The sequence below is a fragment of the Schistocerca cancellata genome, chromosome 2 (assembly GCF_023864275.1).
Source record: "Schistocerca cancellata isolate TAMUIC-IGC-003103 chromosome 2, iqSchCanc2.1, whole genome shotgun sequence".
Taxonomy (NCBI): domain Eukaryota; kingdom Metazoa; phylum Arthropoda; class Insecta; order Orthoptera; family Acrididae; genus Schistocerca; species Schistocerca cancellata.
The window spans coordinates 646,776,802-646,800,868 of NC_064627.1; the positions used below are offsets into that span (position 1 = coordinate 646,776,802).

General features: G+C 40.1%; 2 protein-coding genes across 2 annotated transcripts in view; one reads left to right on the forward strand and one right to left on the reverse strand.

The window, feature by feature from the left end:
* The window catches only part of LOC126162314 (uncharacterized), a 141,572-nt gene extending 136,044 nt beyond the window's left edge, over positions 1-5,528 (reverse strand). The window contains exon 1 of the mRNA XM_049918739.1: positions 5,403-5,528. The gene's annotated coding sequence lies outside the window, so the exon portion shown is untranslated. The remainder of the gene's footprint in view (positions 1-5,402) is intronic.
* The window catches only part of LOC126162316 (uncharacterized), a 716,875-nt gene that overhangs the window by 496,323 nt on the left and 196,485 nt on the right, over positions 1-24,067 (forward strand). The window contains exon 3 of the transcript XR_007535053.1: positions 17,561-17,590. The gene's annotated coding sequence lies outside the window, so the exon portion shown is untranslated. The remainder of the gene's footprint in view (positions 1-17,560; positions 17,591-24,067) is intronic.

The window sequence follows — 24,067 nt, forward strand, 5'->3', positions numbered from 1 at the left end:
CTGAACAGTAACTATGCAATAGCTGCTGCGCTGCTGTATGACCTACACAATATAATAACAATAGTAATAATAATAATAATAATTACTGGCTGTCATCAGACATATTGCGTTGGAAGCTTGGACTCTTCCAGCTACGGCCAGTTCTGAAAGTAAGGAGTCCAACAATCAAGTGATTTGCAAACAGTATATATAGTGCACACATTTTAACTTGGTTGATTTTAAACAGGGATTGAAGAGTGTGGGTGAAGCAAGTGATGGTGGGGAGAGGAAGCACATTCTGTAAGAAGTGTTTGTCATCAGTGTAGATAATAATCTTTTGTCTAAGACAGAGTTATAGATAGCGCTCGCGATGCATTGAGAATTGCTTATCATTCCATAAAAAAAAAGATTGTTATAAAAGATCACCCACAAAACTAAATAACATTTATCTTTTGTCATTTTAACAATAAATGTTATGAAAGAAAATTATTTTTCAAAGAAGAACCGTCTGTAAATCGTTTAAACTTCATTCTGTGTGCTTTAACAGCTAGCGTGACATGATCATGAAGCGGTACTCTTCAAACCATTGCGCATCGCGTGGCAGAGTGTACTTACTATTCTACGAAATATTGAGATTGTCGCCGTTCCTTTTGCGTATGGAGCGCGCAAAGAAGGCCACTTAAACGCCTCTGTGCATCCTGCAGCAAGTCTAATCTGGTCTTTGCGGTCCCTAAGGGCTCGTGCCTAGTGGACTGTATTACACTGCTAGATTCTTTACTCGGTGCTGGTTCCTTACACTTTGTAAGCAGGCTTTCAATGTAAATTTGGTGTCCGTCTTCAGGGATCTGCCAATCCAGAATTTTCAGTATTCTCGAGACGCTCTCCCAAACAAGAAACAACCCTGTGACCATTCGCGTTCTAGTGTGCGTTCAGTACACCCCTGTTACTCATGTTAGATATAGATCCTAGACGCGTAATCAGTATTCTTGAGTGTCTCGTCCGAGTGTCGTTCTGAACGGAGAGAAATCTCCAGACGTCATAGTAACTTCGGGTGTCCCCCAAGGGACTGTTATGGGACCGTTACTTTTCACAATATACACGATGTTAGGGGCATAAGTGCAAATATTTTTATTGGTGACTGAGGGCAGCGTACTGAACAACAGTACATCAGTATTTACTTCATTTACAGACTAATACTTACAGCTATTAGGAGTAGTATGTTTTTAGAAATGATAATTAAATCAAGATCCTACACTGTCGACAGGCGTTGATATACATCAACGGAGATAGTTGAAAATGTGTGTCCCGACCGGGACTCGAACCCGGGATCTGCTGCTTACATGGCAGACGCTCTATCCATCTTAGCCACCGAGGGCACAGAGGATAGAGCGACTGCAGTGATTTATCTCTTGCACGCTCCACGTGAGACCCACATTCCCAACATAATGTCCACATACTACATTCTAGTGCCCCTGCCCACTACACTCATTACTCGCGGCAGACAATCTGACAGAGCCCCGTAAGAGTTCGGGCAATGCATGTGCTTCCGCACAGAAGAAGAAGATCAATGGCCAGTTAACCTTAACTACATATGGAGATGGTATCTGTTCTTTCGGGACATGTCCGAAAGAACAGATCCCTTCTCCATATCTAGTATGTTTTTAGGCTGGTTAATACCTCTGGATACACGAGGCAAGAGCAAGCCATTATCAATCCTTATTTTCCCCTGAGCAGCAGCTTAGGTGATGAAGTGTGGACGTGTAGACACAAGACGGTTAGTCTGTACTGACAGGCACAGTCTACTACTGATGCAGTTGCGGTTGTGCAGAGAACATCAGGTACTAAATTACGAGAAGTGTTTGCGGGAAGACTGTTAGAAGCAGAAAATAAATTTGCCAAGGTCCTTTTAGAACTCGCGCACTTGGGTGTTCTGTACAAACGTAATTATGTATATAGGCAATCCTTCCATTCCGGGAATCGCAAATCCCGATGATTTTTGCCTGTTACGACATTGCTACTGGCAAGATTTTGGTCCCAGGGATTCCAAGACTTTCGAGAATGTTTTAACTTCAAGTTTGAAGTCGGATAACAAATGGCAAAAGAAATATTTTTTCGTGTGATATAATTACAGATTATGTTTTTAATTTTTTTCCTTCGATTGTAGTGTGAAGTCTTGCTTCTCGGCAAATTTCATGACTAGACCAGCGGGAAATACACTGTAGGTTTAGTGAGTAAGGTTTCGAGTATCTAAATATGTGACATGGCCATATCGTTTGACTGTACTGAGTTACAAGCGTCACTTTTTTACATCGCCAAGGTAGCATAGACGTTAATATGTGTCATGAATTTCAATTTGATACGTCTACGAAAAAGCGTTTTGAAAAGACAGACAGACGTACAACAAAGTGATCCTGTAAGGATTCCGTGTTTACCGACTTAAGTACGAAACCCTAAAACCAACTTACACATTCAAGTGGGTACGTATTTAGGTACCAATGATCACAATATCTGAACCTGTATCCTTAACACCCGGTATATGATTGACCTAGCGGGTAACGTCAGAAGTTCCATGAGGCTTTTCGCGGACGATGCTGTTGTATACAGAGGAATCGCAACGCTGAAGGATTGGAGTGAAATGCAGGAAGACCTACAGATGATAGACAGTTGCAGGGAGTGGCAGTTGAGCCCTAACGTAAACATACCTAGCATACTAGGTAACATACACAGAAAACACCTTTACTGTATATTACATACCCGAAGAACAACCACTGTAAGCAACTACTTCCATAAGCTATGATATGAAATGACCACACAGAATTAGATGCGGCTGAGATACGTTGGAAGAATACGCAGGAAACGTAGTAGATCAACAAAGGGAGTATTGTTCGACCAACACTTAAATATTGCTCGTCATCTGGGATCTATATTACATAGGACTGATAGAGGAAGTAGAGAAGATCCAACGAAGAACTGCACGCTTCGTTATAGGTTCATTTAGTAAGCGCGAAAACGTCACAGAGATATTCAGCCAACTCCAGAGACATTTAGCCAACTGCATCGCGGTGTGGTCTACTAGTAAAAGTTCCGAGAGCGTACTTTCCTAGAAGAGTCAAGCAATACAGTGCTGCCTCCTACGGATATCTCACGAAAAGACCATTAGACAACATCAGAGAGATTCGTTCTCATGCGGAGTCTTGCAATCGTACTTCTCGGGGATAAGCGATTGGAACGGGAAAGGGAGGAAGTGGCAGTGTGCACAAAGTACCCTCCACCAGAAACTGTAACGTAGTCTCTGGGGTAAAGATGCACATGTTTTGTTAGCAGGCTCGTAGACTGACGGTTCGGCACGCATCTAAAGGGCTGTGCAAAACCGCTTGAAAGCCACTCTCAGGATGGCCGTTTTCCCGAATCATGGGACGACGAGTAGTTTCGATCTGAGTATGGTTCACATCTCCGTCTCGAAAACCAGCACTCTAGGCGTTCATACTCCGTCTGACCATGTGTGTTAATTTTTCAGACGTAAGACACGCCCAAACTAATTTTCTATAAGGATGCTCTTACACGTATTCCTGTCGTAGAATGAACGAACTGTTCACATTTATATCGTTGAAGTACATTTTCGTCGCTCCTTGGGGGAATAATTTCGTATTTATCAACGGGAAACCCGATATTGTGAATGTTCCACTTTACATTTAACAATCGCTTTTGATGTTAAGGTCCTCGTCAAGATGCATGTGATATCACGTGATAAAGGTCGAATAAATAGACAATAGTTTCAAAATATAAGTAAAATACAAAAATGAGTAAACAGTGTTGTTATACACAATGTTGATCCATATGCGCATTTGGATTAAAGACAGCTACTAAGCTACGTGAAAATTACTTCGGAATGAAAATTCATTTTTACAATTTGCTAACCTGTGTACGAACTTATCTACATGCAGTCAGGCTCATTTGCGCTCTGAATAATAGTTTGGGAGTCAGCCGCGTTTGGTAAGTGATATTGTAATTCCTCTGTCCGATGAAAATTCAAGATGTGTGATTTTCTTACGTGAGAAATAATGTGTACGAACTTATCTACATGGAGTCAGGCTCATTTGCTCTGAATAATAGTCTGGGAGTCAGCCGCGTTTGGTAAGTGATATTGTAATTCCTCTGTCCGATGAAAATTCAAGATGTGTGATTTTCTTACGTGAGAAATAATTTATTTCAGTATTGGGTAGCGGTATTCACATAAAAGGTTGTTAAACCACAAAAAATATTTCTAAAAGAAAACACTTACAGGGAATATAGAGATTGTTACACGAAACAACGACCACCGCTGAATGACTAAGAAAGTTCAGTTTATCATGTGGTATCACTTGTGTTAAACAGTGACCTTTGAAAAGAAGGAAAAACAGCAGAAACAAAAATAAGAAAACAGATACAGTGTTTCAAGATCAGCGAAGAAGAACGAGCAAGAGAGACAGACAGAGAGAGAGAGAGTTCAGTACTAAAATTATAATTCAATGAAAGCTTTGTAGATCTTAACATATCTGGATATGGCACGAGTTCTCGCCCTGAAGAACAAATACTGTTCCTTGTTTTAGTGAATTATGAGGTAAAACGGACGTCTAATTTTTTCGGTCCACAGTAAATCTGCTTTAGCGTTTCGTTAAACACGGGGCATTTCTAAAGCCACAGCAGAAAGAATTAATTAGGGCCAAGTACTGGAAGGAAATATAGTTTAAAAACTGTAATGTGTCACATTAAGAGCTATCTTTCACTGCAGCTTACACGTCAAGGAATTTTGTGCTAGTAACACGACATTTTAAACAGACACGCACAATATTTTACCTATTTAAATGGAACTAGTTTCAGGGCTACAACACCATTTGAGATTTTTAAGCGAATGATTATGTTTTTGAGTGATGCAGATGTACATTTTGTGGCCAAATTCTGTTTATATAAAAAAAATTAAAGAAATTTGTCGGACGAAGTTCCCAAGACGAAAGCAAACAGGCTTTGCATTAACACCGTATTTGTTAGTCAATTCGTCTGACACGCTTTTCTTGCAATACCATCAGCGCTGAACATAGTCGTTCATTTACTGCGAGAGTATAAACTGAAGCAAATGGAATGCCTAAAACCATCAGTGACAGTCACTGAAAACAGGAGCTGTAGCTCCGAAACACTTTGGCTTTAAAAAGGAAAAATAAGATTTACATTAACTTGCGATTTAAAACTTGCATATCTGATTAGTTTTACCTCAACAACATTATTACACTTATGCAGTACGGTGATTATAACGAACGACATCTCACAACGCAAAGGCGCGCAGCAGTGCGAGTTTGCAGGGCGGTTCAGAAAACCGATACAAGATTCGCAGCGAGGGCGCGGCGCGGCGCGACCGTGACCCGGTGGCAACTCTTGCCACAACCTACCTCAACTATAGCTGCAGGAGCACGGACCGCGGCTGTGTTCGCAGCTCTTCGTACGCCCTGGAATCTGCGTTGGCCTGGCGCAGGTCTCCCCAATTGGCTGCAACAAGTGGCTGCTGTAGGCGGCTGCTATGCGTCGAATGAGGTGCACGTCGTTGCCGCTACTGCAAGCCGCCGTTTCCTGCACCGGCCGCCTGGGGCGCTGCAGTCGCAATCGCTGCTGCCGCCCGCTGTCGTCCAAGCCTCTCCTACTGGTGGGGCCGAATAGTGGCTGCCGGGTTGCAGCTCCGTGCAGGCGCTTCCCAGGCACGAGACCTTTCTCCCTGGTCCTTGCCCAGGAATCTTGAATATAGAATACAAGAACAACCGTTCACTATTTCGCTAAATAGGACAAACCACAATTTAGTTAGAAAGGAGGTAGCTTTCGCAAAATGTTCAGTATGCTTGTGGACTAACGCGAAGAAACGAGAACGTTTGCGAAGTCTGGAGAAGGAAAGTGAAGACTGAAGTTAATTTGTTTTTGATAACGAAATACGATATGTAAGAAATGACGTATAGTGCCAAATTAGTAAACAAAGATATCTGAGCATGTTTTGTTGTCACTTAAAATAGTGGAAAGAAGGCCGAGAATATAGCAGCTGTGAGGGCAATCATAAGGTTTTAATTAACTCCTCGACAAAATAATGTAATTAATTTTTATATGTATATTTCTGCAGTTCTTGTACACATATAAATCCCCGCGCTACTGTACCGTAGCACTGTGAAGAGAAAGTAGGGTGTCGTCAGGTAATTTGTTTTCTGCGTTTGAAGGGAAAACAACGGTGCAACAATCCAGACTGAAGCGCCTAGAACCGCTCGGCCACACCGGCTGGCACTGAAAGTCTACAACGGAGTACCATTATACCAGAGTACCATCGTATGGCCAGCGGTTGGTTGGTGAATACGCTTCCGGTGTTTAAAACTGATGCCAGACTGAGATTCACAGCAAGAATCTTAAAGAAAAGTAATTGATCCACGAAGGAAGTGGTTTATAAGAGGCTTATTGGACCAGTACTTGAGTTTTGTTCATCAATAAGGGATCCTTAGCAAGCGGGACTGATAGAAGAGAGAGAGAGAGAAGATTCAACGAGAAGCGGCGCTTTCGTCACGGGATCGTTCAATCGGCGCGAGGCCGTTACAGAGATGCTCATCAAACTCCATTGCCAAACGTTACAAGAGACGCGTGGTGCTTCACCGGTAGGTTTGCTATTGAAATTCCGTGAGAACGCTTTCCGGTAAGATCAGGACAAAAAAAAGTGTGAGAAATTAAGAGCTAATACAGAGGCTTACGGCAGCCATTCTTCTTATGCGCCGTTCTCGAGTGGAACAGGGAAGGCAGGGGGGAGGAGATCAATAAGTTGTACCAGAGTACCCTTCGCCACACACCGTTAGGTGTAGATCTAGATCTTTAGCCGCCTATCACCGTGGACAAGTCCTGGGTTTAGTTAGTTACATGTTGCGTACATGATTTGAATAAGACTTGTATCGTAATGATGTGGACCGAATCAGTTTACAGGATATTTACACATGATTAGTGTTAAGATTAATAAACATATTATTATTGTTATCTTACTCATGAAACTGAATTTTTTCTTTACTGGCTACCAGTTTGTAAGTAGAAATTCGTCAATGAAATATAAGGAGTTGTACAGGAGAAATGATTTTCAATTAGATTTAAAACTTGTTTCGCTACCTGTCAGATATTTTATGTTAATGGCAAAATGATAAAAAATTTTTGTTGCTACGTACTGAACGGCTGTCTGAGCCACTGACAGTTTAAACAGCGGGTAATGAAGGTCATTTTTGCCACTAGTTTTGTAGGTATGTACCTCGCTATTCTTCTCAAACTGGGATGGATTATTAATGATGACTTTTAGTAGCGAATATACAAGGTGGTTCAAAATTACACCGACAGACTTCGAGAGGATGCAGAAGTTCTCTACAGGAACAAAATGAGGCTAGGAACCCGTGTCTGGAAACATCATCCAACGACACAACAGACCGTCGAAGATATGGTCGCCACCACCTGTATGACTCCGTTATAATGTTACAAACTTCCGTGGCCTCTAAAGCCATACGTTAAAAGGAACGAAAAGTTGTTCATCTTCAGTACTGTGAAACATATCTCCTCTATTGAAAAAGTTAAAAATGGCTCTGAGCACTATGGGACTTAACATCTGTGGTCATCAGTCCCCTAGAACTTAAAACTACTTAAACCTAACTAACCTAAGGACATCACACACATCCATGCCCGGGACAGGATTCGAACCTGCGACTGTAGCAGTCGCGCGGTTCCTTACTGAAGCGACTAGAACCGCTCGGCCATAGTGGCCGGCATTTGAACAAGTGTTCATATATCTTGTTGTTGTTGTGGTCTTCAGTCCGAAATCCCTCTGATCTACTTACTGTATTCATCTCTTGAACTCCTTCTACGATTTTTACCCCACACGCATCCCTCCAGTACTAAACTGGTGATACCTTGATGTCTCACAATGTGTCCTACCAACAGATCCCTTCTTGAGGTCAGGTTGTGCCACAAATTTCTCTTCTCCCCAGTTCTGTTCAGTACCTCCTCATCAGTTACGTGATCTACCCATCTAGTCTTCAGCATCCTTCTGTAGCACCACTTTTCAAAATCTTCTATTCTCTTCTTGCATAAACTATTTGTCGTCCATGTTTCACTTCCATACATGGCTACACTCCATACAAATACTTTCAGAAATGACTTCCTGACACTTAAATCTATACTCGACGCTAACAAATTTCTGTTCTTCAGAAACGCTTTTCTTGCCATTGCCAGTCTGCATTTTATATCTTCCCTACTTCGACCATCTTCAGTTATCTTGCTTCCCAAAAAGCGAAATTCATTTTCTACTTTAAATGCCTCAATTCATATTCTAATTTCCTCAGCATCACCTAATTTAACTCGACTACATTCTATTATCCTCGTTTTGCTTTTGTTGATGTTCATCTCATATCCTCCTTTCAAGATAGTGTCTATTCCGTTCAAATGCCATGGGTTTGTCTGGCCTCTCAACAGAGACCCCTCCATTGTGGTTGCACCTACGCTACGGCCATCTGCATCGCTGAGGCATGCAATCCTCCTCACTGTCCATGGTGCAGGGGTGGGGGGGGGGGGGGGGGGTAAGCATTTTAGAGCCGATCTTTGCTGGACCGTTTTTTCTTGTTTTGATCCATAATACCAACTCCAAATGGTGCCTACCCTACAATCTTAGCAACACCATTACATATACATGCATTCCACTGTCAGAGCTGTCACAACTGTTTCCGCTTATAACTTTCGACTCCTTTGTTCCTTACCTCAGATTAATATATTTATCCTTCTCCATCATCTCTGAAAGTTTGTAACATCATCACGGAAGCACGCCGTTTATACATACATATACAGGCGCCGATGCTATTAACTTCGATGCTCTTTAGCATTGTTGGATAACGTTTTCGGAGACTTGTTTCTATCCTCATTTTGTTCCTCCAAACACCTTCTATATCCTCTCGAAGTTTATCGGTGTATTTTTGAAACACCCTGTACGTATTGTGACGTCTCAGTTAAATTGCCTAGCGCCTTGAACAGATGTCTACATGCCGTCCGTTGGTGAACAATAAATTTTATTCTTACTGCTCGCTTTTCACTTTGTCCGCTAGACAAAGGAAAGTGGAAACTAGAGGACTCACCATCGCTGACAAAGGCGAAGAACCAACCATAATCGGAAAATGAAATTGTGGATGTTTTTGGAGACTTCTATGGTACGGTGCTAACATTATGCTCGTAAGGGGCAAACCGTTACGGGAGTGTACTATCGAAATCTCTTATCAAGATTTCGAAAAGCTGTCGTTGGAAACTGTCGAGGGAGTGTTTTTGCTCGACGCAAACGCGCCAACTCATTCTTGGCAGCACACGGTCTGCTTCTTTGGGCAACCAAATCCAACCTTGCCCTGATTATACTCGTGTCGTGACACCTAGCCCCGATAGCTGATTGGTCACCCTGACGGATTGCCGCATTTCTCCTCCTTACACGAGGCATCACAACAATGTTTCACCAGGCAATGCCGGTCAACTGCTGTTTGTGTATGAGAAATCGGTTGGAAACGTTCCTCATGTCACCACGTTGTAGGTGTCGCCACTGGGGCCAACCTTGTGTGAATGCTCTGAAAAGCTAATCATTTGCATATCACAGCGTCTTCTTCCTGTCGGTTAAATTTCGCGTCTGTAGCGCGTCATCTTCATGGTGTTGCAATTTTAATGTCCAGTAGTGTATTATGCAACCTGCTCGGAAATTTCCGTTGAAATGTTAGTACATGTGCAACAATCGTTCCATACCCGACTGTCTCGTTACTGGTGAGAATCCACATAACTAGTGTATGCTCTTGTGTTAGTCTTTTTTGTGTGCTGTCACAGGTTTTGTAGAAGCGTCAGTTTGGGAATTTTTCAAAATGCGATACCTCTTAAACGACTCGCACTAGATTCCTACACCAAACACCACAGACATTCTAATTTACCCTACTTTTATTGCGCTGTTCCGTTTAAAAAAGTGTATCTTTACACAAAAATACACTTTTTAAGTATATTACAATCTGTTGACTGCCTAACAGTACGAGCCCCTGAATAGCAATCCGTTCTGTGACAACCGCACGTCAACAGTACTTTCCATTTCCGCAGTATTTGCGATGCAAGTTTTAGGTGACCCTCATTGTATACGGTATGAGAGCACCTAGCGACGTCCAGCAAACTTTACACGGAACTTTAAATCTTTACAGACCTTTTTCTCATCGACAATTCCCGAAAAATGATGACAGGAAAGAAGTTTTTCGCTTATTATATTTTCACTGTTCATGCTGGAAAACTTCATCACGAAACATGATGTTTTAATTTATAATTTCTTTACTATCGATTGATTCCCAATGCAGTTTTCAGACAGTGTCCACGTATACCACTGATAGTACCTACAAAATTATATAATTGTGCGGCGCATAGCTCAGGAGATGTGACGTCATAAACGTTCAGATGCGAGAAATACTAGCTTTAGCTTAACAGGGATCACAAATCACCTACGTTACATTCTTATATGGATATGGTGTCTGTTCTTCCGGATATGTCAGAAAGAACAGACACTATATCCATGTAAGTATATAGTTCTGGCAACACCGGCCATGACCTTCTTCTTCTGTGCGGATGCACACATATTCCCCGAACTCTTACGGATCTTGGTAAGTATGTCTTCCACTAGTAATGAGTGTGTTGGGGTGGGACACTACGAATGTAGTGTGTGGACATACAAGATGAGAATGTGGGTCTCGCGGGAGGTGTGCGTGAGAGAGTCCCTGCAATCGCGCTATCCTCTATGCCCTCGGTAGCTCAGATGGATAGAGCGTCTGCCATGTAAGCAGGCGAATCCGGGTTCGAGTCCCGGTCGGTGTACACATTTTCACCTGTCCCCGTTGATATATGTCAACGCCCGTTAGCAACTGAAGATATTAATATAATACTAATTACGTTACATTCATCCAGGTCTTCATGATAAGAGCACTTGTAGCAAACTTGAAAGATAATTTCAAAACCTTTTCGAAACTTTTTCTCACTTACATGCTTAACGTTAAATATTTTACATATTAATTCGTTTGTAAAGCAATCAGATGCGTGAATCCGTTTCATACATGGCTGTTCGATTATTTAATGAATCACGCGTTTACAGGATACTACAGAAAGCATGAAGTCTTTCACCAAGAAGGAAGATGTGAGGAAGGAGGAGTATTAAGATTGAACTTCCCGTGAACGTCGAGATCACTAGAGGAGGATTGCAAGCTGGGAACAAAGAAGTATAGAGGACAGAAACCGAAATTTGTCTATTTTTCTCCGAAAGAAACAGTCCCGGAAGCTTTCTTAGGTGGCTTAGGGAATCCACGGAAAAATCTAAATCCAGATGTGAGAACAGGGATAAGGACCGCTGTCGTTCCGGATGCGAGTGCAGTGTTTTACCTCTGCACCACCTCACTTGTTACTAACACGAAGACTGGAGAAAACCGAAAATGGCTGCCTGCACGAATGTCAACTACAGATCACGTGTCCATCATGAGGCAGACATTATAAACCAACTGTTGATTCTGATAATAAAAGCTGGCACAACGAAAGGAGAGCGACAAGGCAAGGCATATGGTTTCAAAAATGGACCAGACGGGAAATAGTGCGATCTCGGGGATATTCTTCGACACTTCACTGGAGAAACTGCCAAAGCAAAATAAGTGGGAAAGCGAAGGTGTCACTGCATCGAAACCACTCACACACTAGGACCTGCTAAAATAAACATTACGAGATAGACTGAATCTGAAGAAAAGGAAGTGTGGACTGTAGAAGACTCGGTGTTAATAGCAAGGAACGTTGCCCTGAGTTAAGTAATGGTAAGAGCAAGCCAGAATCAACAAGCTAGCGCTCTACAGATCGGCAATATTTCGCACCCGCTTCTGGGAGTATAGGCCGTGATAGCGACAGCGCTCACCTCTAAGAAATTGCGTCATGCAGCGACAGGTGTGGACGTAAGGCCGGTACTACACTACCAAATTTTCTTTGACAAAGATATGTGATCAAATATTCGTCATATTTTTATTGACAAAGACATTTGGCGCGGCGCAAATAGGGGTAATTCATTGCCATCAAATTTTCTTTGTCAAAAATATTTGCATCATAGCTCTTCAGAATGGCCGACGACGGCTTATTACTGCTCTGCAGTTGCGTCTACGACAGCTGCATCGTATTGTATATTTGGAACAGGAGCAGAAGATAAGAAAAAAAGAAACGTACTTGGAGGAAGCTGTGGGTGGATTATACGGCGAGATGATGAACCATGCAACAATATCTGTTACGGGAGCTGCAAGTCGAGACTTAACGTCGCATGAAAATTACTGGCGAATGGACGAAAGTACCTTTCAATATGTGCTCAAGAAAGTGGTCCTCCTATTACGAAGCTGAACACACCCATCAGAAATGCTACATCTTAAGACAGACCTATCGTAAATATGCGATTTTTTGCAAACAGCAGAAAGCCACGGGTATTCTAGTTTATGGTGTAGCACTCTAATATCAGAGTGCACATATGACGAAAATAATACTGAAAACGTGTAAAACTACTTATAAAGCACTACATGAGGAATATCTGAAGAGAAATAATTGTTTAGTCCACAGTACATATTTTCATTTCATGAGAAGTTGTAGATTTTCTCCTTTATATCCTAGGGGGCACATTCTGACAGTATTTCAAGGCTAACAGTCTCCGCAGAGATATATATATCGCTTCATCTTTATTTTTCTGTGTTAGGGGTGTCGCAAGTTATCCAGTGCTTCATCTGCCTCGTACATTTCTATCAATTTCGTTGTAGAGGCGACGCTCCATATACACTACTGGCCATTAAAATTGCTACACCACGAAGATGACGTGCTACAGACGCGACATTTAACCAACAGGAATAAGATGCTGTGATATGCAAATGATTAGCTTTTAAGAGCATTCACACAAGGTTGGCATCAGTGGCGACACCTACAACGTGCTGACATGAGGAAAGTTTCCAACCGATTTCTCACACACACAGCAGTGGACCGACGTTGTCTGGTGAAACGTTGTTGTGATGCCTCGTGTAAGGAGGAGAAATGAGTACCATCAGGTTTCCGACTTTGATAAAGGTCGGATTTTAGCCTATTGCGATTGCGGTTTATCGTATCGTGACATTGCTGCTCGGGTTGGTCGAGATCCAATGGCTCTTAGCAGAATAAGGAATCGGTGGGTTCAGGAGGGTAATACGGAACGCCGTGCTGGATCCCAACGGTCTCGTATCAGTAGCAATCGAGATGATAGGCATCTTATCCGCATGGCTGCAACGGATCGTGCAGCCACGTCTCGATCCCTGAATAAACAGATGGGGACGTTTGCAAGACGACAACCATCTGCACGAACAGCTCTACGACGTTTGCAGCAGCATGGACTATCAGCTCGGAGACCATGCCTACGGTTACCCTTCACGCTGCATCACAGACAGGAGCGCCTGCGATGGTGTACTCAACGACGAACTTGGGGGCACGAATGGCAAAACGTCATTTTTTCGAATGAATCCAGGTTCTGTTACAGCATCGTGATGGTCTCATCCGTGTTTGACGACATCGCGGTGAACGCACATTGGAAGCGTGTATTCGTCATCGCCATACTGGCGTATCATCCTTCGTGATGGTATGGGGTGCCATTGGCTACGCGTCTCGGTCACCTCTTGTTCGCATTGTGGTACTTTGAACAATGGACGTTACATTTCAGATGTGTTACGACCCGTGGCTCTACCCTTCATTCGATCTCTGCGAAACCCTACATTTCAGCAGGATAATGCACGACCGCATATTGCAGGTCCTGTACGGGCCTTTCTGGATACAGAAAATGTTCGACTGCTGCCCTGGCCAGCACATTCTGCAGATCTCTCACCAGTTGAAAACGTCTGGTCAATGGTGGCCGAGCAACTGGCTCGTCACAATACGCCAGTCACTACTCTTGATGAACTGTGGTATCGTGTTGAGGCTGCATGAGCAGCTCTACCTGTACACGCCATCCATGCTCTGTTTGACTCAATGCCTAGGCGTATCAAGGCATTTATTACGGCCAGAGGTGGTTGTTCTGGGTACTGATTTCTCAGGATCTATGCACCCAAATTGCGTGAAAATGTAATCACATGTCAGTTCTAGTATAATATATTTGTCCAATGAATACCCGTTTATCGTCTGCATTTCTTCTTGGTGTAGCAATTTTAAGGGCCAGTAGTGTAGATTTCTGAAGTCACATTGATATACATCAGATGTCCACTGCAACGATGCTAGCGCTCCGAGCTGTTAAAATTCTGCATGCAATAAACAGAAGGCAGGCGCTTTGTACTATCAAATCGAAGCCGAGACGCTAGATTTGATCCATGAAAATTTGACCAATGCCTAACTTTAACAAAGTTATTTATTACACTTTCTGAAAGAAAATTTCTTAGCATAATACCAGCCTAAGAATGTGTCCATTACTTACACGAGGATTGTTTTTTTAAAATTTGGACAGTCCCTCGTCCCTTTGTGAGATTTGGTGAGATGTAGTGGACCCCCTCTCCCTCACGTGAGGTTTCGTCCGTCGTCAGGTAAAACTACCTAAACATGCTAAACATGAAATTTTATAATTTTGTCTTAAGCACCGATTAAAACTAATAAAAATATGTTTTATTGAGAAGGTGTATTAAACGGTCTTTTTACCACATGTTAAAACACTGTTTTAAAATGCCAACCCTAAAGCTGCACGAAAACGGTATTAAAATAGACTTTTTATTGATATATTACAAGCACTAAATGTCATTGAACCCTTAGTTTCTTTGAACTGTATCATTATATAGCTTTTCAAACTCTTGATGTATATGATCACTAAGAGATTTCTTGATGAACTTCAACTTAGCTTCCTCACATAAACGATTAACTTCTTGTTGGCATGTGCGCTTCGATTTGTCGGCATGCCACTTAACATAGGCACTGTAAAAATTTTGATACAAACTAACGTCGAACACAATAACATCGGCTTCATATACGTTGCAGAGTATCACGAGTGACTCAGTGACTGACATGCAGTGATGTTGATAGGCATGGCAGGGAACTCTCTGAATGAAATCTGACACTTGTGCGGCACTTGTTTCAAATTGAGGAATCCCAGGCATATAAATGTGTAAGTGATTCATTACAGTTCAAGTGGTCCATAAAGCAGGGGGGCACTGTAATTTCGTCTATGCTCGGGATTAATTTTGTAATTTTTATACACCCACTTGAAATGAGATTTGGTGAGATTTTTCCGAATACCTCCCCCCCCCCCTCATTTAGAGCTCACGTAATTAAGGGATGCCCCCTAAGATCTGTCTATCAGTGATAGTGGTTTTGTAAAATAGACACCAGTGGGAGTTTCATAACGTCTAATAAACAAGTAAATGATCTAGCAGCCAATTAAAGATATGGAGCCCTAATGTAACATGTCAGAACCACTGATTAAACATGTAAAATTTAAAACTTTTCCAGTGATTAGATTGTTCCATGAAATATCAGGCGAACACAGAAAATTCGAGGATGAAGTTTGTTGATACATTTAGATTCATGGCTTCAACACTTGACAGACTTGACAGACTTTTATCAGATTTGAAAAAGAGTCAAATGACGAATATTAAAAAGCTTTTTCTGGAAAATCTAGTCAATCTAGTAATGAAGGAAGATGTCTGACCCTATGACTACATGCATACTTGGAAGAAATTTGAAGAAACATAGTTTCTATATAGATAAGAATCTTATAATAAACTGAATGATTGTGAAAGAAGCGATGAAGATTACAAACACACAAAATTAGTTTGGAAAAAAATTTTATATAAAAAATCTTGGTAAATATGTGGTCTATAGGTAAAACTAATGTTTCTGATGTTTTTGAAAATGTTAGAAAAACTTTCATAAAAGTATACGATTTGAATACAACTTGGTGTATTACTGCACCTGGTTTATCTTAGGATGGAATGCTAAAAATGACTGGACAAGCACTAGAATTATTACGATCCTCTTCTAATGGTAGAAAAAGTAACATGAAGTCATGTAACCTAGTGGTGTAAAAGTGTGTGAACTAAGTAAGAAATATATCAAAGATTGTGACACAAAAGATATAAAATTAGTGAGCATACTTAGATACAAACAATGTGTATGCCCATGCTATGAGTCAATATTTATTGTATGGTAGATTTGACAGGGTTAACCCAGGATCTCTTGATTGGAAAAAAAGAAAAAAGTGAGATGTCAGGTACTTCTGGAATTGGATTCATATTTGAAGCTGATCTAGAATATCCTAGAGAAGTGCATGATTTACATAAAAGATATAACATTAGTTCGCAAAAATAAAATTTTGCCTGGAACTAAAGAAAGTTAGTTGCTGACTGCTCTAGGTGACACAGATAATTAAGTCATTCACTATAGAAATCCGAAGCAGTATCTGTCTCTAGGACTGAAGATAACAAAAATACACAGAGTTTTAAAATTTAAACAATCTGACTGGTTGAAACAATATATATATATATATATATATATTTGAATGCAGAATTGAGGATGAAAGCAAAGAACAACATTGATGAATCATTCACTATTTAAAGAAAAGGTGGAACATATTAACGACATAGTGGATATAAAATTAGTTTCTGGTGGAGACTTGTGGCAAAGCCAAGCTTCAAAGGAAGAACAACATTTCATGAAAATCTTGCTGTGATTTGCATGAATAAAACTAAACTTATGTTTAATAAAGCAGTTTACATTGTTATGAGTACACTTGACTTACGTAAAGAACTGATGTATGAATTCACTATAGTGGTATGAAACCCAAATAAGGTGAAAATATTGAACTTTGCTGTGGAGATATGAACAGTTATATCTACAACACATAGACAGAAGTTTTACATGAAGACATGAAATTAATGATTGATAATTTTGGTACTAGTGGCTATCCAACATATAATATATACAATATTCCATAAGTAAACAGACAAGTTGTAGGAAAAATGAAAGATGGTTTTAATGGAAAGATAACAGAAGAATTTTGTGGTTTGAGAGCACAAATGTATGCTTATAAAGTTGGTGACAAAGAGGAGAAAGTAATCTAAAGGAGTCAAGAAATATGTTTTTAAAAATAAAATAAAGTAGGAGATTATAAAGATTGTTTGTTTAATAATACTGAACAATACAAAAAATGAATTTAATATGAAGCATCAAATAAGAAATTTATTCAGTCAAGGTCGATAAAAAACTATTGAGCCCTCATGATGATAAAACATACACTTTCGAAAACAAGATAGATGCATTGCAATATGGACAGTACGCACTGTTGCTGTAATCTTCTTCTTCATCATTACCAAAGTCAAAATCTGGGATCTCTTCTTCTTCATCATCTTTAATTAGTGGAAAAGTGAACTTCAGGTTTATTACATATCATTTTTATAATTACTGCAACTGTATAAATTCTTTCAATTTTTGTTGTTGTTTCCTGAGATTTCTATTTATAAAATTTAAATTTCATTAATAAAATTTTGTAGTACAGATGGAGCGCCTACTCAAGAAGCTCAATAGTGTAAGTATTCCTGATTTCCTTATGAAATTAGTGTGCTATAATAAATGTTTTACATAACATTACTGGATATAAATATTTTAATACTTGATGTGGAGAAAAACTTTGTGTGGAACTTAGTAATGAGTTTAAGGTTCTTTTACCAGACAGGTACTTGAAATTAATAATTAGTTGGTATTTTCATTTTTTTCAGGATGGCTAGGTTCAATTCAGATACAACACATTTAAAAAATTAAAAGTATTAATAATGAATTATACGATGAGGAATTTTTAGTTTAATTGACTTTTTTGTTTCTGTTATTATTATTATTATTATTATTATTATTACTCACACTCGCTGTGCGCTAGTGTCCAAGTGCACTCAATGTTCCCACTTACTACTGACATAAAGGAATATATAAAATAAACCTCAAATTGGTCGTTTCTCTGCTTATTTACTTTTTTGTTACTCTTAAATTGATGTAAATGAGCTGAAAGAAAGTAAAGATTGAGATGAATGAGTTGAAAGAAAATTAGGAAAGTAGATACAATTTGTAGGTTCAGGCTCATTTTATTGTAAAAAAAATAAATATTTCTTATAAATATTCTAAGAAAAGAAAGTCTATCTGAATTTTTCCTTAAAATGTTTAAGTGCTATCTTTATTTTTTCTTATAATAAAATGAGCCTAAACCTACACATTGCATCTACGTATATATACTCACTATCTAGCGATCCAGTATATATATAAAACCACACGTGTATTAGAATGCAATGAGGATTCAAAATTTCAAAGTACTCGCTGAAGAACATTCGTATTCTAAGATTTTAAGCAAGCAAACATGGGATTTTTGCTAAAAAAAGTATCTTCGTCATTCTTATTAACGTTTAAATAGACCCAAAGCGAGGTAGACGCCACAGCGACAAGTAATTAAGTGTAAAACACATGGGGCTGCAAATGTCGGGAAATACCCTAAAACTGGATGAAAAATGTTGGACATGTGACATTCGATGACGTACCTCACCCCACGTCCAGCGGATGGCCTTGTCAGTCCTACACACGTCGGTAGGCGCAGTGCTGTACATTGCTGCACAATGGTGCAAATTTCGAACAGCTTTTGCAGATGTGATATGTTGTTAATGTCGAACTTACAAAATTACCGATCTTGCTGCAACCAAGCAAAAGCTATTCTTGTTCTGTGTTTCTTTCATTTTCCCCTTCCTTTTTGTTTACAGACATTATTTAGTAAAGGAGACGTGGGCCATTTGCTGGTAACGACGAGATTAGGAAGCTTATATTCATTTTCTTGTGACACAATATGGCAAGTTTTTGTTGTACTATACTTCGCAATAAACCAGTGGGGATCGCGAGACCGGCAAATAAGACAAGATATCTTGCTAAATGCATACACACAACTGTCTAACGCAATGAAATAATACTGCTCGCTAGCATAAGACTAGAATCCTGAACCCCATGCAATAAAGTCGCTGACGTAGGCATGGAGCCATACCGACGCGAATACTTGGTTTGGGTTGACGTGATCAGGTTCGATAGACTAACAGGCTCAACCTCTCCACGTCATCTGGCGAAGTTAAAGTAAGTTTACACCTGGGATTTGTATCGTCACAAGTGTGTGCGACGTGTATACGCATCTTCAGGAAACGTATCGTGACGTGTATGAGCTCGCTACGTGCAAGTCATACATGTATGATCGTTCGTATGCACCTGCTGATTTGTATCAGTGCGTTTGGTGGTGCAGAGCTGCTCGAAGTTTGTGATGGCTTTCCAGAATTGTGTGGAAGACTACAGATTTTTATATGCTGGTGTGCTTGCTCTTTTTGATGAAGAGAGGGAAGAAAGGCGGAGGAATCGCAGGTGGTGGCAACGAGAGTTTCTTCGCAGACGCGCTACCATGGAGGTGATACAATGCTCGTTCAAGAATTAACTCTTGTAAGATGGGACCTGTTTCAAAATTTATGTTAGGATGAGCATTGATTTCGGTAGTTTGCTGTCTCTTGTGGCTCCTCTTCTGTCTAGAACCAAGACAAACTGTTGGGAAGTGATTCCATCAGAGGATCAGTTGGCAGTGACCCCAGATTTTTGGTCACTGAGGATTACTTTTTGCACTTTAATGTACCTGCATAGAACATCAAAAAGCTCAATATGCAATATTATTCGGGTTTGCGAGGACATTGTGCTAGTTTTAACTCAGGAAGTGAAGGTAGGACAGATGTTACTAAATTCCTAATTTGTAAAAATATATAATAATAATAATATAACAATATACACTATGTTGTACAATTCTTTAACATACTCTTATTAATTTTTGTACACCTGGCACACATACCTTGCCCTAAAAATTCCCCAAATTTTGCTAACAATGAGATACTTTTTAGTGCTTTAAAACGAATGGATCACTTCAGTCAGTAATACAGTATCAAATTTCTGAAAACACTTTCGTGATAGTAAACATATCAAACAATATTAATTTGTATTTCATTTTTTTGAATCTCATTGAAACACAAAACTCGTGGACAGCAGTTAGCGTTAGTAGAAAATAGAAATATATTGGAGGAAAACCGTAAGAATTCTGAAATTTGCATATTAGGTAGACTGCAGTTTGTCGCTGGGTATAGCAAAGACGAGCAAGACAGTCGTTGTATCACTTTTATATGTTTCCGTTTCATTTCAGTTAACCCAGTGAGCTAATATATACAAACTTTGTTGTTAAACTATGTAAGTCTAAGAATATAACGTAACCTATACATTACTGTCAGTCACCACGTTCATCAATTCTTCATTTGCCTCCTCGAAACATTTGTATATTCTATTTTTGAAAGTGGACATTTTTCTTGTATGGTCATTTTCAAACAAAAATCTTAATTTGTTGGTAACTAATTCTCCTAAATGGGTAAATTGGTTCAGTTTCCTGTAGCTAAAATTTCTCCTGCCTTCTTTAATACTTGTATCAAACCTTCTCTGTCTTCTTCCACTTGCTTTCTTGATCTTTTGCGGCCACTTGAACTTCCGCTTCGCTGGGATTTTGAGTTGCACATGCACTGCCACTTGCACCTGCAATTTCCTGGTTCTCTGCGCTGTCAAGTGGATCTGTTTCAACTTCCACAATTTCTTCAAAAGTAACATTATCCACCCCATGATCCTCAAAAGGGAAAATAATTTCTTTTCATTCTTCTGCGGGTGAGACTTCGATGATCTTTCAAATATATTACACATTTCTAAGGCAAAGTGAGATATACATTACACACATCATAATCAGCAGATCTTAAAGCATTCTTTTTTTGGGAGAGTCCATACGCATATGAAATTTAAGTAACAGTTTCCTTTCCAGCTTCCTGCTAGTGAAAAGGAGTGGTTGAAAATTGCCAAAGTGTATGAAGAATTATGGAATTTCCCCAGGTATTTGGGATCTGTAGATGGGAGGCGCAATGGGATTGTGGCACCACCCAGTAGTGAAACAGTGTATTTTAATTATGATGAGCGCTTCAGCATCGTTTTGCTAGTGATTGCTGACACTAATTATAAAATAATTTATGCTGATGTTGGCACGCAAGGGCGGATTTCAGATGGTGGTGTGCTTAAAGACACACATTTTACAGTGTGTCAGAGAACAAAACGCTACATATACCACCAAGGGCTCCTCTTCCTGGCAGAAATAAACCTGTTCCGTAACCCTCCATGGCAGACGAAGCCTTTCCAGTTCTGCAAGATAGTTGGCAACATACTTATAAGTGTAGACTGTTTAGTGCACGAGGAGTTATTGAAAATGTGTTTGGTATTGTAAGCTCTGTTTTCAGAGTTTTGAGGATACAAATGCTGCTGAGTCCACAAAAAGCTGTGGTGGTGACACTGGCTTATGGGTTTATGCACAATTTCCTTCAAAACAGTAACTCTCAAACGTATGTACCACCAGAAACATACGATAGCGAGGGAGATGAAGGGAACTTAATACCTGGGTCTTGAAGAGAGATTCCTGGTTTGATGGAACCACTGCCCAGGACTGGTAGAAGAACGTCACTGTTAAATGATAAAGGAAAGAATATGCTGATTTTTCCTACAGTATTCAGGGCAGTACGGAAAATAATTTCTTTATGTAACGCAATTATTGTAATATTTGTAATTATGTAATATTGTACTAATGTAACATGGTGGCAATATAATGTAAAATGCAAAATACTGTAACAAATTTACTTACTGATACAACATCCTGAGTGCTCCAATGAGAGAGTGGTTTGTAACTGTCCTTCAGGAAATGAAGGCTTTCGAATGAGAACTAAGTGAAGTGTTACACTTTACTAGCACTGCTGCTAGTTCTTCTGCTACTTTTTCGCTTAGCCAGCTCCCAACTGTACTGACTTTTATGTTATGTCATTTATCTTTGCACCATTTCCTAGACGCATTAAATTCTTTTGCAATCTCTTCTCATTTGCCAACACTTTTTTGGGAATTTTAGAGTCCATGGACTTCACATCCCAAATGTCGAAATGTAAGAACGTTGTTTCAATAAAATGAAGAGTGTTCTGTTTCATCCAGCAGTTCAGCTCAGCTGAAGACTAATTTCCAAAATCAATACGAAGAATGCTTCATTCACAAAGGGTGCAGGCCGAACACAGGAAGAACGTAGATACAGTAACCATTGGCATAAAAGTTGTAAATTGTCATAGCTGTGTTGCGAAAGTATCACAGCTCTAGGCGCTAATAGAAAGCACTGATGCTCAAATCGTTATAGGCACTGAAAGCTGGCTAAAGCCGGATATAAGCTCAGCCGAAATTTTTGTGAAGAACCCAACGGCGTTCCGAAAGGATAGGATAACACGGTTGACGGTGGCGTGTTTCTTGCTGTTAGAAGTAGTTTGACTTGTCGCGAAATTGAAGTAGATTCTTCCTGTGAGTTTGTATGGGCAGAAGTCATTGTTGGCAACCGGAATAAAATAATAATTTGATCCTTTTACCGACCTCCCAATTCAGATGATACAGTTGCTGAAAGTTTCATAGATACTAGAGCAGGTGATTTGAAAATTTTAAAGGGTAGTTGGTGTGTATTGACAATGCAAACCGAGTTGGGCGGGAATTTCTCAGACATCATATAGACAAATTATCCCTGTATATGTGCCGAGCCGAGATTTGTATACACTTGGTGGTCGTATTCATCAACAAATGCTCAAGTTAGCAGCGAATCAAATAACAGTACCAGGACTCAGTGGACCGTTAGTTAACAATAATTTGAAGATTACGTGTTACTGGCTGGATGTTAATGCCTGTGTCTGAACTTCACGGACACTCACACATGACACTATGCAGATAAAAGTAATTTTCACTAATTGATGTACGTCATTCGTGTGAGTTTCTCATTTCCGAATCCAGAACCACTTATGTTTTTAATTTTTTAGTGATAAACTCAGCCGCCGAGAGCGTCGAAGCTGACATCAACCGGAGGGAGGAAAGGAAATGTTTGAGTAGCGTCTAAATGAGGAAGGTCCAGAGGATCTTTCCCAAATGGAGCTTTACACTGTGCCACTAAATCACCTGATTTGTATCTACATCCACATGATTACTGTTTAAAATTCACACTTAAGTATTTGGCGGACAGTTCACAGATTAACTTCCATGTTTCAAGACAATCCATTCTCAAATGGCACATGGGAAAAAGGAATCTGATGTCTTCCATCAGTTCTATCTGCTTAAGGACAATAGCATAACTAATAGCAAATGGGTGGGGGGGTTGGAGGTGGGGGGTGGGGAGGAGGGGGGGGGAGTGGGTACGCACCACCTACCGGCTTCGTGGGTGTGACGAGACATTCGAGACATTCGAGACATTCTGTGGCACGAGTTGTAAAAAAATTTCAACTGTCGTTTCATTCCTGACACTCATGGGAGCGGGTGTGCAACTAGAGAGCTTATGGATTTGCTGTTACAGAGTTTAGCAGTCTCATTGAAACCTCAGTGGTGGAACTTTCCACGATCTTAAAAAGCATAGCTGACAATTACAACGAGATTTTTTGGGTTGGCATCCTTGCAGAAACTTAAAGGCTAAGAATGTTTCCGCAAGCTGCGAAAGTTCCAAGAGAAGAGTTTCTTGGTCCGACATCTTTACGATTCTTAAGGTTTGTAGCTGACTATGAATTTTTTGAATCTCTTCCAAACCTCATTTTCGCGTTAAGATTTTCCTTGACTTTGTGCGTTTCAGTAGCGCCATGTGATAGGGGTTTTTCAAACCGTAAACTAATTAAGAATCGTTTTAAGTCCACTGTGAGGCAAACTCGACACGGTAGTTTGGCAATTTTATCAGTTCAAAATAATGTTACCGAAGACTGGATTTTGATGGTGTAATTTCAAAATTTGCAGCAGAAAAATTTAAAGCGAAGAGCTTCTAAGCTGCATATTAAAATCACTTACCACTAAGAAGATCTTTGGTTGTTTGTGCTGCTTCATTAATAATCAATTAAGCCGTGTCATTTATGAAATTGCGTTTTCCTTATTTGTT